This window comes from Myotis nattereri (genome assembly GCF_964212035.1).
Source record: "Myotis nattereri genome assembly, chromosome: 9".
NCBI classification, from domain to species: Eukaryota; Metazoa; Chordata; class Mammalia; order Chiroptera; family Vespertilionidae; genus Myotis; species Myotis nattereri.
The window spans coordinates 36,399,556-36,413,350 of record NC_138084.1 but is presented as its reverse complement, the minus strand read 5'-3'; the positions used below and the strand labels follow the sequence as shown (position 1 = coordinate 36,413,350).

General features: G+C 49.8%; 1 protein-coding gene across 1 annotated transcript in view; it reads left to right on the top strand.

Moving 5' to 3' along the window:
* Nucleotides 1–4,274: 4,274 nt before the first annotated feature.
* Nucleotides 4,275–13,795, top strand: part of AMPD3 (adenosine monophosphate deaminase 3) — a 48,559-nt gene continuing 39,038 nt past the window's right edge. Inside the window, exon 1 of the mRNA XM_081099092.1 lies at nucleotides 4,275–4,305. The gene's annotated coding sequence lies outside the window, so the exon portion shown is untranslated. The remainder of the gene's footprint in view (nucleotides 4,306–13,795) is intronic.

The following is a 13,795-nucleotide window of genomic DNA, read 5'->3' as shown; positions in this document are numbered from 1 at the left end:
AAGATGTTTACAATGTTCTTGCGGGTTTCAAATCTACTCAATTACATGCACCTGATCAAGCTTTGTTTACTTGCTGCAACTCCCGCAGCCTATAGTATTGCTCAGCCACATAGGACCACAGGTTCGGACCATAAGGTCAAGTTTACAATAGCCTTTGGCTATAATTGTGCTGGGACTTACACGTGGACTTACATGTGGCTTTGCCACAAGAGGATCGTGCCCTCTCATTAGTCCCAGGATTGAACCTGTCCAAACGCTGTAGCCGCTCTCCACACCACTGTGTGTGTATGTCACAATTTCTCTATCCATTCATCCATTGACATTTAGGTTGCACCCACACCTGGCTATTGCGAATAGCCCTAAAGTGAACATGGGAGTGCTGCCCTCTCTTTGAGATGCTGATTTAAACCCTTTTGGATAAATATGCAGAAATGAGTTTGATGGATCATATAGTAATACAACTTAATAGCAAAATAATAATAATAATAATAATAATAATAATAATAATAATAATAACCTATTTTAAAAATGGGCTAAAGACTTGAATAGACATTTCTCCAAAGCAGATATACTGGTACAAAAGCCCAACAAGGATATGACAAGATGCTTAACACCACTAATCATTAGGGAGATGCAAATCAAAACCACAATGAGCTATCACCTCACACCCATTAGGATGGCTATTACCAAGAAAACAAAAGACTACAAGTATTGTCCAGCATGTGGAGAAATCAGAACCCTGTACATGTGAGAATGCAAAATGGTGCAGCTGTTATGAAAAGTAGTATGGAGGTTCCTCAAAAACATTAAAAATAGAACTATCATATAGTCCTTCTTTTTCCTTGCTCCATAAAGCATGGACACAATGGCTAAAGCTCTAGCTGTAGGCTTTCTTAGCAAAGGAAGGTACACTGCTAATCCCCACAAGGATGAGGGCCAAACTCGAAGAATGGTAGTGTGGTGGCCAGAAGAAGCCTGAGGATTTGTGAAGTGCCCATACTTCCCAACTCTGGACTATTTAGTGACAGGAAGAGAGAGAGAGAGAGAGAGAGAGAGAGAGAGAGAGAGAGAGAGAGAGAGAGAGAGAGAGAGAGATAGTTTTATTTATCTCACTGTTGTTTTGGGTCTCTGGGTCTCTATTACCCTCAGTTGAACCTAATTCCAACAAATACATGTGGGAATACTAAATTATTGGGAAATCACAAGCTTTCACTGTTTATTTAGAAAAGATAGGAACTTTGCTGTAGGTAACTAGAAATCGATCTGGTTCAAGTGGGGATTACCTGGAGTGTGATGTAGATATGAAATATACAGATAGGCCAGTGACTGGAGCTTACCTTTTGGGAACCATTGACAGGTGACTTCCAACTGATTTCTTTCTTTTTCTCAAAGACTCACCGTTTATACAAATCATGAGCTATGGGAATCTTTGCCCATCCTGAGGTGTTTGGGGCTTGTCCAGTGATTTCTGCAAGAACTGTTGGAGTGACCTCTGGGTTATCATTCCTTGTTAAGTGCTCCAGCAGCTGCTCTTTCTTTCCTGGATCCGTCCTAAACAGAACATGATTCCTCCTTCTTTGTTCCCTCCAAGCACTTCTTAAACCACCCTCACTAAAGGGGATAGTTGAAAGCTGATGAAGAGCCATTTGTTCTGTTCACACTTATGATGCAAAGAAACAGTCGATCTATGAAATAACTGTGCTTTTAAAAATTCATTTTTAAAAATTTTTTATGCTTTCAATAATTTTTTAACATTAGTAAAACATAGAACATAAAATTTGTCCCTGGCTGGGTTGGTTAGAGTGTCATTTGTATATTACAAGATTGCAGGTTCTATTCCCGGTCAGGGCACATAGAAGAATCAACCAATGAATGCATAAATAAGTGAAACAACAAATCGATGTTCTGAAAGGGGGCAGAAATAGAATGTTGGGGAACCAGTTAGTATTGTAAGAAATATCAATCATGCTCTGTTAACCATGATTATTTTATTCTGATTAAAGAAGCCACTTCTACCCTGGCAGGAGCTGACCTGGGGATGCAGCCCTTCCTCCCCATAGGGATTGAACCTGCAGCCTGTTATCATGGAAAGATTAACAAAGATTTGTTAGAGAAAGATCCCCAGTCCTCTGCTTACCTGATAATTGCCCATTTGGTCCACCTGTTGGCTATTTCCCCATGTAACCCCAGCCCTTGCATATCATTAAGCCCTTTGAAGATCCCCAGTTCTTTTGCATATCTGTAAACTGCCCCTTTGTTATATAAACGGCTGGTTTATGGTGGGCTGCAGAGTAGATTTTTGTGAGTAACCTGCTGCTCTCCCATACTACCAGCAACATCGGAATAAACGCTCATGATTCAACCCTCTCTGCTTAATTGGCTTGAGTAGTGACAGTCAGCACGGATCCATTGTTTGTCTGGTTACATTTTCTCTCTCCTTCCCTTCCACTCCCTCTAAGAGGAAAAAAAAAAAGTAAAAATAACCCATAAAATTTGCCCTTTTCACATGTACAATTTTACGTAACATTTTACATGTACAATTCAGTGGCATTAATTATGCTGTGCAACCATTACATTATGTAGTACAACCATCACAATTTTTAAATTTATTTTTATCCTCACCGGAGGATGTGTTTACTGATTTTAGAGAGAAAAGAAGAGAGAGAGAGAGAGAGAGAGAGAGAGAGAGAGAGAGAGAGATGAGAAACATTGATCTATTGCCTCCTGCACAGGACCTAATCAGGGTTTGAATCTGCAACCTAGGTATGGGCTTTAAAAGAATCATGTTATCATGAAAGCACTTAGAAATTGATGTTTGGAACTGTCAAAATTATCATGTAATTTTAATACCAAAATGAAGTGTCAGTGTCATCTATAAGACTGTCATAGCCATAGTCTTTAAAATTATGAAGTATAGCCCTGACTGGTTTGGCTCAGAGGATAGAGCGTCGGCCTTCGGACTGAAAGTCCCAGGTTCGATTCCAGTCAAGGGCATGTACCTTGGTTGCGGGCACATCCCTAGTAGGGGGTGTGCAGGAGCCAGCCAATCGATGTTTCTCTCTCATTGATGTTTCTAACTTTCTATCCCTCTCCCTTCCTCTCTGTAAAAAATCAATAAAATATATTTAAAAAAGAATATACTTCCAAATGAAGAGTTTTAGGAAATAAAAAAAATTCCATTGTCAACAATATTCACAGGAACAATTGATGAAAATATCATTGAGGATATTAGCTTCATGGACCGAAGAGTTTTCTGGTGGAATTTCACATCTGTAAAATTGATAGATGGGTTTTAAGCAGTGAGAATTATGATTTAATAAGAGTAGTCAAAGATATAATTCCTCTATTTGGTTCTATTTCTTTGTGAGATCTTGTTGTGTCAATAACAGCCATTAGGGCAAAGTATTGACATGAACTGAACTTAAAAGCATACTTTCTAGTCTCATAAAATATTGAACTAAGATCTATTAAACCCATTTTTTAATCATGTTGCTATCACCGAACAGGTTTTTGCTAATAACTTTAAAGTGAAAAGAAAAAGGTATATTTACCATTCGCTAAAAATGAAGTAACTTAAAATTGTTTTAAATCCTTTGAAGGTTTTTAGTGTGCTTTGTAATACCTATTAATACAGTTGCATGTGCTTATCATTTATAAATAAGTAAATTGTAAATATCAGGCTACAGGTAGAAGGAATACAACTCAGTGCTTAAATGAGACATTGTGGGTGCTCACCAATGAATAGTTTCATTTCCCGCCTTGGTGACAAACTGGATGAGAGAGATGAAAAGGAGAAAGTCAAGACGTCTCCCACATGTGGCCTGGGGAGAGGGGCTACCAGCCAGAAATTCCTCCCCTGGCTGTGAAGACGGGAGCTCTGGCATATTCTGGAAGGAAATGAAGCGTTTGAGTTTGGATAGGTTTTCATGGGCCTGAGAACCCCAGTGGAGATGAGGTTCAAGAGTCATCAGCAGGCAGGTTATTAAAACCATGGGAGTGAGCGATCACCAAAGTGGGACAACAGAATGAGAGCGGAGAGCCCCGCTGGCATGGCTCAGTGCTTGAGCCTCCACCTATGAACCAGGAGGTCACCACTGGACCACCGGAGGGACACATGCCAGGAATACGGGCGTGGTCCCCAGCGTGGGGCGGGCGGGAGGCAGCCAATCAATGATTCTCTCATCATTGATGTTTCTATCTCTCTTCCCCTCTCCCTTCCTCTCTGAAATCAATAAAAACATATTTAGAAAAAAAAAGAATGAGAGAGAAGGCAGGCGGCTGTGGGACCCTGGCCTTCCAGTGGAGGTATGTGCATAATTTGGAGTGCGGGGAGGTGGCGCCAGCTGTGGAAACTGTGTTCTCAAACGTTCAAGGAAGGCGTGGCCAGCAGGTTCAAATCCGGGGGAGCTGCAGAGCATTCACTGGCTTTGGTAACTAGGAGGTCAGTGCGGACTTGGGGGAGGTGTATAAGCCAGAAGGGGTGTGTGTATGTGTGTGTGTGTGTGTGTGTGTGTGTGTGTGTGCGCGCGCGCGCGCACGCGGGTTCAGCTCCAGGGAGCAAGTCACCTGTTTGACAGCCGTGACCCCAGAGTCTCACCTTGGGAAAAGTCTGGGCCGGGGAGGAGGTTGGGGCGAATCCGCACACCGTGGGGAGCGACCCCAGGCCCGTGGGTGGCAGCGGAGGTGGCAGCGGAGGACCGAGCGGCCGCCGCGCCCGGCGTCTCAGGTTCCCGCAGGCAGCGCGGCGGGCGCTCAGGTGGCTGCGGGCCTGGCGGCGGCGGGCGGGGCGGACCTGAGTGGCGGCGCCCGGCTCGCGGCCCTGTGCGGTCGGCTGCTCGCCTCTCCTCGCCCCCGCGCCCAGGTAGGGCACCGACTCGGGAGGCTCGCGGGCTTCTTCCTCCTCCCTCGGGCGGGCCGGCCCCGTAGTCCTGCGCCCGGGAACGCTGGGCTCCCGCCCTGCCGCAGGCTGCACAGGCGGGGGTGGGGGTAGGAGGTGGTGGGAAGGGGTGGGGTGCGGCCTGGCCCGGATCCCGCCTGGCTGGCAGCGGTGCGGGGCAGCCCCCGCCGCGGTGCCCACGGTGGCTCTGCCCAGCGCTGCCACCTGCGCTCCAGCCCCGCGGGCCGCCCCCTTCGGGCCTAGGCATGGCCCTGTGCCCTGAACCCGGTGAGTGCGCGCTGCTGCGCTGCTGACCTTGGGTGGGGACCTGGGCTCTGGGCTGCCCCGCTCACCGCCCGGGTCCTCCCCTGCCGGGGTCCTCCCTAGGCGCCCGGTCCTGTCTCTGTGGTGGCCTGGGCTCCTGAGGCCTCAGGTGAGCCAGCCGCATCTCAGCTCCCCGGCGGCCTAAACTGGGTTCTCAAGGTTTAGAAAAATTAAGTTTGCCGCCACTTAAGCGCCGGGGATAAGTTTCTAGGTGCCTGCAGACTGGCCCGATGCTCACTGCTGAGGTGGACTTCCACCTGGAGCCAGGGGAAAGGCGGGATGACATGGTGATGTGGTCGGTTCAGGCCTTCATCCTTACCTCTGGCTCTCTCCCTGTAAGGGATGTGTATTGTGTTCTGGCTATCTGCCTTCTGCCCTTGAACTTCCCGGCAGCCGGCAGCCGCTCTGCGGGGGTTGGGGGTTGGGGGGGGGGGCTGCTAATGGCTTGTCTGGGCTGGCAACAGGCTCTGGGTGAGTTTTGAGAGGCCCTGGAGTAGGAGAGGCTTGCCAACCAGAGCGTCATTTCCCTAGAGCTTTAGATCCTTATATGTGCTTGAGCTTAGTGATAACAAATAGCAAAGGGGCTAAGGTGAACGCTGGAAGCAGTGGGAGGGATTTTAGCATGGTCCTACCCAGTGATGGCGAACCTTTTGAGCTCGGTGTCAGCATTTTGAAAAACCCTAACTTAACTCTGGTGCCGTGTCACATATAGAAATTTTTTGATATTTGCACCCATAGTAAAACAAAGACATATTTTTGATATTTATTTTATACTAGAGGCCCAGTGCACAAAAATTTGTGCACTGGGGGGGGGGTGTCCCTTAGCCCGGCCTGTGCCCTCTTGCAGTCTGGGACCCCTCGGGAGATAACGACCTGCTGGCTTAGGCCTGCTCCCGGGTGGCAGAGGGCAGGCCTAATTCGTAGGTGCAGCCCCTGGTCAGGCTCAGAGCAGGGCCGATTAGGAACTTGGGGCGCCGCCCCCCGTCATGCACAAAGCAGGGCAGATTGGGAGGTTGCGATGCTACCCTCAGTCACGCTCAGGGTAGGGCCGATTGGGGGGTTGGGGCACCGCCCCTTGTCACACTCAAGGCAGGGTTGATGGGGAGGTTGCGGCGCCACCCCCTGACATGCACAGAGCAGGGCCAATTAGGGGGTTGGGGCGCTGCCCCCTGTCACGCACAGAGCAGGGTCAATCAGGGGGTTGGGGAGCTCCCCCCTGTCATGCACAGAGCAGGGTCGATCAGGGGGTTGGGGAGCTCCCCCCTGTCACTCACAGAGCAGGGCCCATCAGGGGGTTGAGGAGCTCCCCCCGTCACTCACAGAGTAGGGCCAATAGGGGAGTTGGGGCACCACCCCCTGTCACACACAGAGTAGGGCCGATCAGGGGGTTGGGGCGCCGCCACTCTCACACTCAGGACAGGGCCGATGGGGAGGTTATGGCTCTTCCCCGTCACACACAGAGCAGGGCCCATGGGGTGGGGGGGGTTGGGGCACCACACCCTGTCACACACAGAGCCACAGGGCAATCAGGGGGTTGGGGAGCTCCCCCCTATCAGGCACAGAGCAGGGCCGATCAGGGGGTTGGGGCTCCTTCCCCTGTCAGGAACAGAGCAGGGCCGATAGGGAGGTTGTGGCCCCGCCCCCTGTCACACACAGAGCTGCAGGGCGATCAGGGGGTTTGGGTGCTGCCCCCTGTCACGCTGATCCCGGTGCTGGGAGGCATATTACCCTTTTATTATATAGGATAGAGGCCTGGTGCATGGGTGGGGCCGGCTGGTTTGCCCTGAAGGGTGTCCTGGATCACTGGGGTGCCTGGCCAGCCTGGATGAGGGGATGATGGCTGTTTGCAGCTGGTCACACACCCTTCAGGGTGGGGGTCCCCACTGGGGTGCCTGGCCAGTCTGGGTGAGGGGCTGAGGGCTGTTTTCAGGCTGGGACTGAAGCTCCCAACTGCTCCTTTTTTTCTTTTTTCTTTTTAATTCTGGGCCAGCTTTAGCTCTGGCTCCAGCTCTGAGGCCTCTGCTGCTGAAAGAAGGTATCTGGTTTGTTTAGGTTCTATAATCGAAACAATGTATAACTCCAGCTCTGAAATCCCAGTTTGCTGAAAGCTGGTTTCTGGGGTTTTGTTTAGCTTCTATATTTGTTACAATGTTTCCTAAACTGCAGGCTCAGAGGCCGGCAAGGCAGGCGGGGAACATTGGAGTCCTCCTTCACTGAAGCAAGCAAGCCTCATGTTAGTTTCAAGCTGCCTGGCTGCCGGCTGCCATCTTGGCTGGCAGTTAATTTGCATATCTTGCTGATTAGCCAATGGGAAGGGTAGTGGTTGTATGCCAATTACCATGTTTCTCTTTTATTAGATAGGATATTTAAATGCCATTTAACAAAGAAAAATCAACCAAAAAAATGAGTTTGCGTGTCACCTCTGACACACGTGTCATAGGTTCGCCATCACTGCTCTACGCCCTTCTTGGCTCTCCCCCTGGATGTGGTGACCAACGTGTGTCCATCTTCAGGGAAAAGCTGGCTGCAGCTGGAACCCTCACGGGAGAAATTCCTCCCTGGCTGTGAAGCATTTCCACCTCCTCAGAGAAAAGCAGGAAGATACCCTTTCCTCCCTAAAGCTGCTCGCTGGCCTTGCTGGTTCTTCCCCCCAAATATTAATCTCTTTGTTCTTCTGTGTGCTGGCTCCCTACCTAGGACAGGAGACCATGGCTTTGGGCTTTGATATACGAGGGTCTAGGGCAGGGGTGGGCAAACTTTTTGACTCGAGGGCCACAATGGGTTCTTAAACTGGACCGGAGGGTCGGAACAAAAGCATGGATGGAGTGTTTGTGTGAACTAATATAAATTCAAAGTAAACATCATTACATAAAAGGGTACGGTCTTTTTTTTTTTTTTAAATTTTATTCGTTTCAAACGGGCCGGATCCAGCCTGCAGGCTGTAGTTTGCCCACGGCTGGTCTAGGGCATAAGAGGATGGGCTCAGGGCTGGAGTGCTGGCCATGCAAACTCGGCAAGAAGTATCATTCATAGAGAAGGCTATTTCTCCTGATCAGATTTCACATTTAAACATGGTTTCCTTTTCCTTGTATCTAAGTAGGGGGAGCTTGAGAGAGAGAGAGCCAGGCACACAATAATATTCCATAAATATTGTTGAATAAAAGGACACACTGTCCAGATGAAAATTCATGTTCATGTTCTCAGTTGGATTCTCCCGTATCTGATGTCATGGTGACAATGATGTTGATAGATAACACTTGTAAAGCACATGCTAGCTAATTTGATTGTCATGGCGACTTATGAGGTCAGTACTATTATTAGCCCCATTTTATAGGGAATAAAACTGAGCCAGAGAAGTTTAGTACTTGCCCAAGGTCATGGAACAGGATTCAAACCTAGTTAGTCTGGCTAGAGTCCATATTTTTAACCATACATTGTAATGACTCTGAGCATGCTATAAGTAGGTTAATTATGAGCTCATTCACTTATTTATTGTTTTATGTCTTCAATCACCATATTTACTGATACCTACTATATTTCAGGCATAGGAACACAGTAGTGAATGAGATGGGAAAGGTCTATCATGGAGCCGATAGTTAACAGATGAAACCCCTTTGGCCAACTCCCATGTAAGTCATGTACAGTAAATGCAACCGAAAATGAACCCTGATAGCAAGCCCACAGCATCCTTTGGGGGAGGGGACATAATTGGATTCCAGCCTTTCCTGTTCCTGGGTGTTTGAAGGGGCACTTAAGTGATAAAAGAGAATGTATTCTCGTCTCCTGGGCAAGACATACAGGTCCTGGGCCTGCTTATCATAGACTGTCTTACTGTTTCTTCAGAAGGGAAATAGGGCTTTGAATTTGGGACCTGTGCTTCTCAGTATAGGGGACTTCTAGGCCATGAGGAGCACGGATATGTTAGGTTCAAGGTGGAACTGTGGGGTCCTGAGTGGAGCTTGCCCTCCTGAGACAGAGCCAATTTCCTCTTAAACCACCACTCTTCTGGAGGATCTTGAATCCCTTTGGCTGTGGGACCCTTGCCCATTGTTCCATCCTGTGTCATGTTAGCGGGGGTGCTGCCTGTCTCCCACTGGACCCGATGGAATGGGCCTCACACCCATAGCTGGGCCCAGGAAGACAGCTATCTCTTGGTTGGGAAATGAAGGCTCATAGTGGAAGGCATTTTCCAAAGCCCAGGCCGCGGGATATTAATAGGTACTTTTTCCTGTGATGGCAGGGGTGGGGAGGGTCAAATAAGCCTGTTGGGTTAAACAAAGGTAAGCAGCTTTCTTTACTGTAGGACTTCTCAGATGTTTAGAATCCGCTAGTAGGAATTGTGCACGACTCCCCATAAGGGACGATAGTGTGCAGTGTTTTCCAAGACTTCCAGCCTTTTCTGTTCGACAGACTACAGTTTGGAGTCTGCGTGTTGAGGCTAAGGCTAACCATAGTTTGGTTCAGGGGACAGAATGAAATTCCCTGAATGTATTGGGTCCAGGTAGTTTCTCAGATGCATGCGCTCGGATGCTCCCCTTGCAGCCCCACCCCCCCTCCCCAGCAGGCTTTCCCCTCCCCCAAACACATCAGCAGAAGGTATCATTTGCCTCTTCTCCCTCTGGCAGAACAGGACTAAGGGATTGGATTCGTTTTCTCTATGAGTTCAGGATGTTTAATTAGTTAATGAATAAATATTACCCTCCCTTTAGGTCAGTGGTTCTCAACCTTCCTAATGCCGCGACCCTTTAATACAGTTCCTCATGTTGTGGTGACCCCCCAACCATAAAATTATTTTTGTTGCTACTTCATAACTGTAATTTTGCTACTGTTATGAATCATAATGTAAATATCTGATATGCAGGATGTATTTTCATTGTTACAAATTGAACATAATTAAAGCATAGTGATTAATCACAAAAACAATATGTAATTCTATATGTGTTTTCCGATGGTCTTCGGCGACCCCTGTGAAAGGGTCGTTCGATCCCCAAAGGGGTCGCGACCCACAGGTTGAGAACTGTTGCTCTAGGTTGATTGCAGCCTGTTGGCTGCACTGTTTATGAAACAGCTGTGAGGACAGGTGGATCATAATCCCTGAGTAGCTAAGGCTCAGCAGTGGCCCAAGGATCGTGTGTCAACCATGTAATCCTGCTCTGTCCGCACAGGAGCTATTATGTGGGCTCAGGGAGGCACAACCTCACGAATGGACATGACAAGGTGACTCAGGCCCAAATGAGGGCCAGAGCCAGCTCCTGGTAAACAACTGACCCTTCCTTTCTGGGCTCTTCTCCCCAGGATGTCAACAGCACCACAGAAATAGCCATTTTGCTCACGGTTATTTGCCTGACCCACGCCACTTATCTAAGTCACCGGGAGGCCGTGTGTCTGTTCTGAGCCTTCCCACCCAGGACTGTCTTTCTAAAGGGCAGATGGAGAGTGGAGCTTTGCGTCCTGATTCTGCTGTAATCCACCCTGGCGGCCTTTAGAGGACTGCTCTGTGGGTCACTGGAGGCAGCCCCACCTTCCCAGTGGGAGCGGCAGCTGCTGGTAGCAGGGGGCTGAGTCCAGCCAGGCCTCTGGAGGCTTCTCAGAGCTGGAGGCCCACGTAGGAGCCATGGCTGGCAGTAAGGAGAGGGTGGGGAGGTTGGGCTCAGGTGGGTGGGGTGGGACATACTTCCTGTGTGTGTGTGTGTGTGTGTGTGTGTGTGTGTGTGTGTGTACACGTGCGCACAGTCACGCTCTGGTAGAGCTTGTCAGGCTGCCCAGTCACCTGTGATACGCAGGTTCCTTGGGGCAAGAAAGGAAGGGCTGGAATAAGATCTGCCGGCTTTTCATCTCAGCTTGCTCCTGCTTGTTTCCCCTCTGTCTGGGTCTGTCCTTTCCTGGGAAAGGTTGGAGCAGTTCATAGACCTTCCCTTTTTCAGAGGAGGAGGTTCAGGGAGGAGCTCTCCTTGCAACTGGGCTCAGAGCTCCCCTGCCAGTCCTGGGGTGCCCTCAGTAGGTTGTTTTGATGGGGCCCTCCTAGGGGAGGCAGCAAAGGTGATGGTGTTGCAGGGCACTGCTCAGCTGTCAGGAGGAGTCTGGATGTTAGAGGGAGGCTGTGCTTCCCTTCTGTTGTGCGTCAGGAAGGCTGGTCCGTGGCTTGAGTTTCTTGCTCTGGAGAGGGCTGTGAACAGGGCCAGGGCACTGCAGTCAGGGTCTAGCAGCCGTGGATGATGGGCATGACCGGAGCCCATTAGGACTCTTGGAAATTTTCCACTTCCATTTCATATTCACGGGAGAATTTCCAGCTCGCGCTCAAGGCTGCTCACAGATATGCAAAGCAGAGCCCTCCCACCCCAGCAGCTGCTGATAGGAGCCAGCAGCTGCTGCTCTGACACTGACTCAGCTCAGCCTCCTGCCCAGCCCAGCCTGCAGCCCCGGCCTGAGTGCGTTGCCTGTGTGGCATCCTCAGGAGCAGCCATGGAGACTCCAGTGCCAGGATCAGGTCTGTGTCATGGGTTCTGACGGTGGGAGTCTGGCGATAGCAGGAAATAGTTTCATTTGTTTACCTACGGGGCGCGGTGCCTCCTTTCTGGAGGGACTGTGGTGCCATGAACAGTTCCTGTTTGTTGAAATTGGTGGCATTTTACAGCTTTCTAACCCCGGGCACTTCTACAGACTCATGGCGGGGTGTCGTATGTAAGGGTGAGATAAGCTGTATCACAAGCCAGTGCCGGTGAGTCCCGCGAAGCCTCCCACGCCTGCTGGCTGTGGCTGACAGAAAGTTGAAAGCCAGCTTTGAACAAGCAGCTGGAGCTACAGCTCTGCTTGGCACCTGCAGAGCGGGCTTTCCTCCCCATGTGGCCCGTGTCTGTAGGCCTGAGAACACAGACGAGCCACGGCGGGGGGGGGGGGGGCTGGCAGGTGGGGACTGTCTGCCAAGGATGCCCAGAAGGCAGCAAGGATATAGGAGGCGCCTGAGGCCCACTGCAGGAGATTAATATGGGTTGGGGGGGGGAGGGGAGAAGGGGGGGTGTCTGTGGGGACATGGTACTCTGTGATCCTTGAGTCTTTGATGTGCCTTGTGAATCTGGGTGGAGGGGCTGGGGGTGTAGCATCTCCCTAATACTTGACTATAGGACCTGTTCTACCAGCAGTAGGTATGGGCATCTTAAGGGACCCGGTTTGAAAAACGCTGATTTAAGCTAAAGAAAGAGGGGGATCTTTTGTAGAAAGATGCATCCTGAAAAATACGTTTTGTTGGCTTGAGCAAGCTAAAGATGCTTCATGGAAAAGCATGGCAGGATCGGGCATCAGAGCCCTCGGGCACAAAGGACCCCCCGATGCCCATTCCCGAGGGGGCCTGGGGTGTGTGCTGGTGTGTGTTTGTGGGGTTAGGCGTAGGGGATAGGAAGGGGGTGGTGGGCAGCTTCTGTCCAGGGTGAGAGCTCATTCAGAGATGGGTCTCCGTGGTGCGATTCCTTTTGGGCTGGCCTCCCTGGGGTGTGTTCGGTGGGGGAGGACCCTAACTGTCAAAACCTGCAATGTTACAGTTTGTCTTTCTATTTTTCTCTCTTTTTTATAAACTCTTCAGTCTCCATTTCCTTTGTGTTTGTTAAAATGACGGCATAACAGCATTCATGATCAGAATCAGACATTGCCTCTCCCACAGGCAGTCCTGCCATCCGGCCATCTGAGTCCATGTTTCTCTTACAGCCCTTGTCCACCAGGGGCTGGCTACATGTTCAGATCTTTGCGACCAAGCCTGGGCATCGTTTTATGTATTTATTTTCTTCCCTACTTACTGTTATTTTGTAAGACATTTTTATGTGGCTGTATTGTCCTCTTAATTACAATTTTGGTTGCTTAACAATTTTTTTCAAGTGATTCTGCTCTAATGCAGACATTTTAAAGCTGTGCGTGCAAACCTCATGTGTATTTTCCTTCCTTCAGATTCTTTTCTTGTAAGTCGTTTCTGGGGGGTGTTAAGTGGTGTGGGTGTCTCTTGGCTTTGACTGCTCCTTGCCTGGGGCCTATAGGCTGTCTCCCTCTGAGATGTGAGGTTTTGAAACGTCGCCCCTGACCTATGGCGTTAGACGGGGGAGGTGAAGGTCCAGATTCGTTCTGACCTAACAGCTCCTTCTGGATCTGGTTCCCTGTCTCTCTTCATTTATCTCCCCTGTCACCTTCTCCCAGCCTCTGCTCTGATGGTGTCCAACTTCCCCTTCTCTCGGCTATAGGACGTGGTGATCTCTAGACAGCTATGCTCTTCCTCTTTGCAGGCCAGGCCTTTGCTGTTGCCCTGATCTCCGCCACCACAGACTAGCAGTGGTGTGCTGGGGTTCCTCTGTCCTAACCAGCTCCCTCCCACTCAACCCCCTAATGGTGAGAAGGGCCCAGGAGAGGCAGGGTCCTGGTGTGGAGGGAAGGAGGAAATCGGTTTCGCAGTTAAGGGGCCACAGATGTTCTTTACTGCCCGTTAGGAGCATGCCTGTCTCCTTCCTGTCTGTCATGAATGAGACCCACGTGCTGCAGAGAAGACCTGGCAGCAAGCCTCCAGGGCAGTGCAAACCTCCCTGGTACCTAGAATTAAGGCACTCAGAGCTGAGGAGG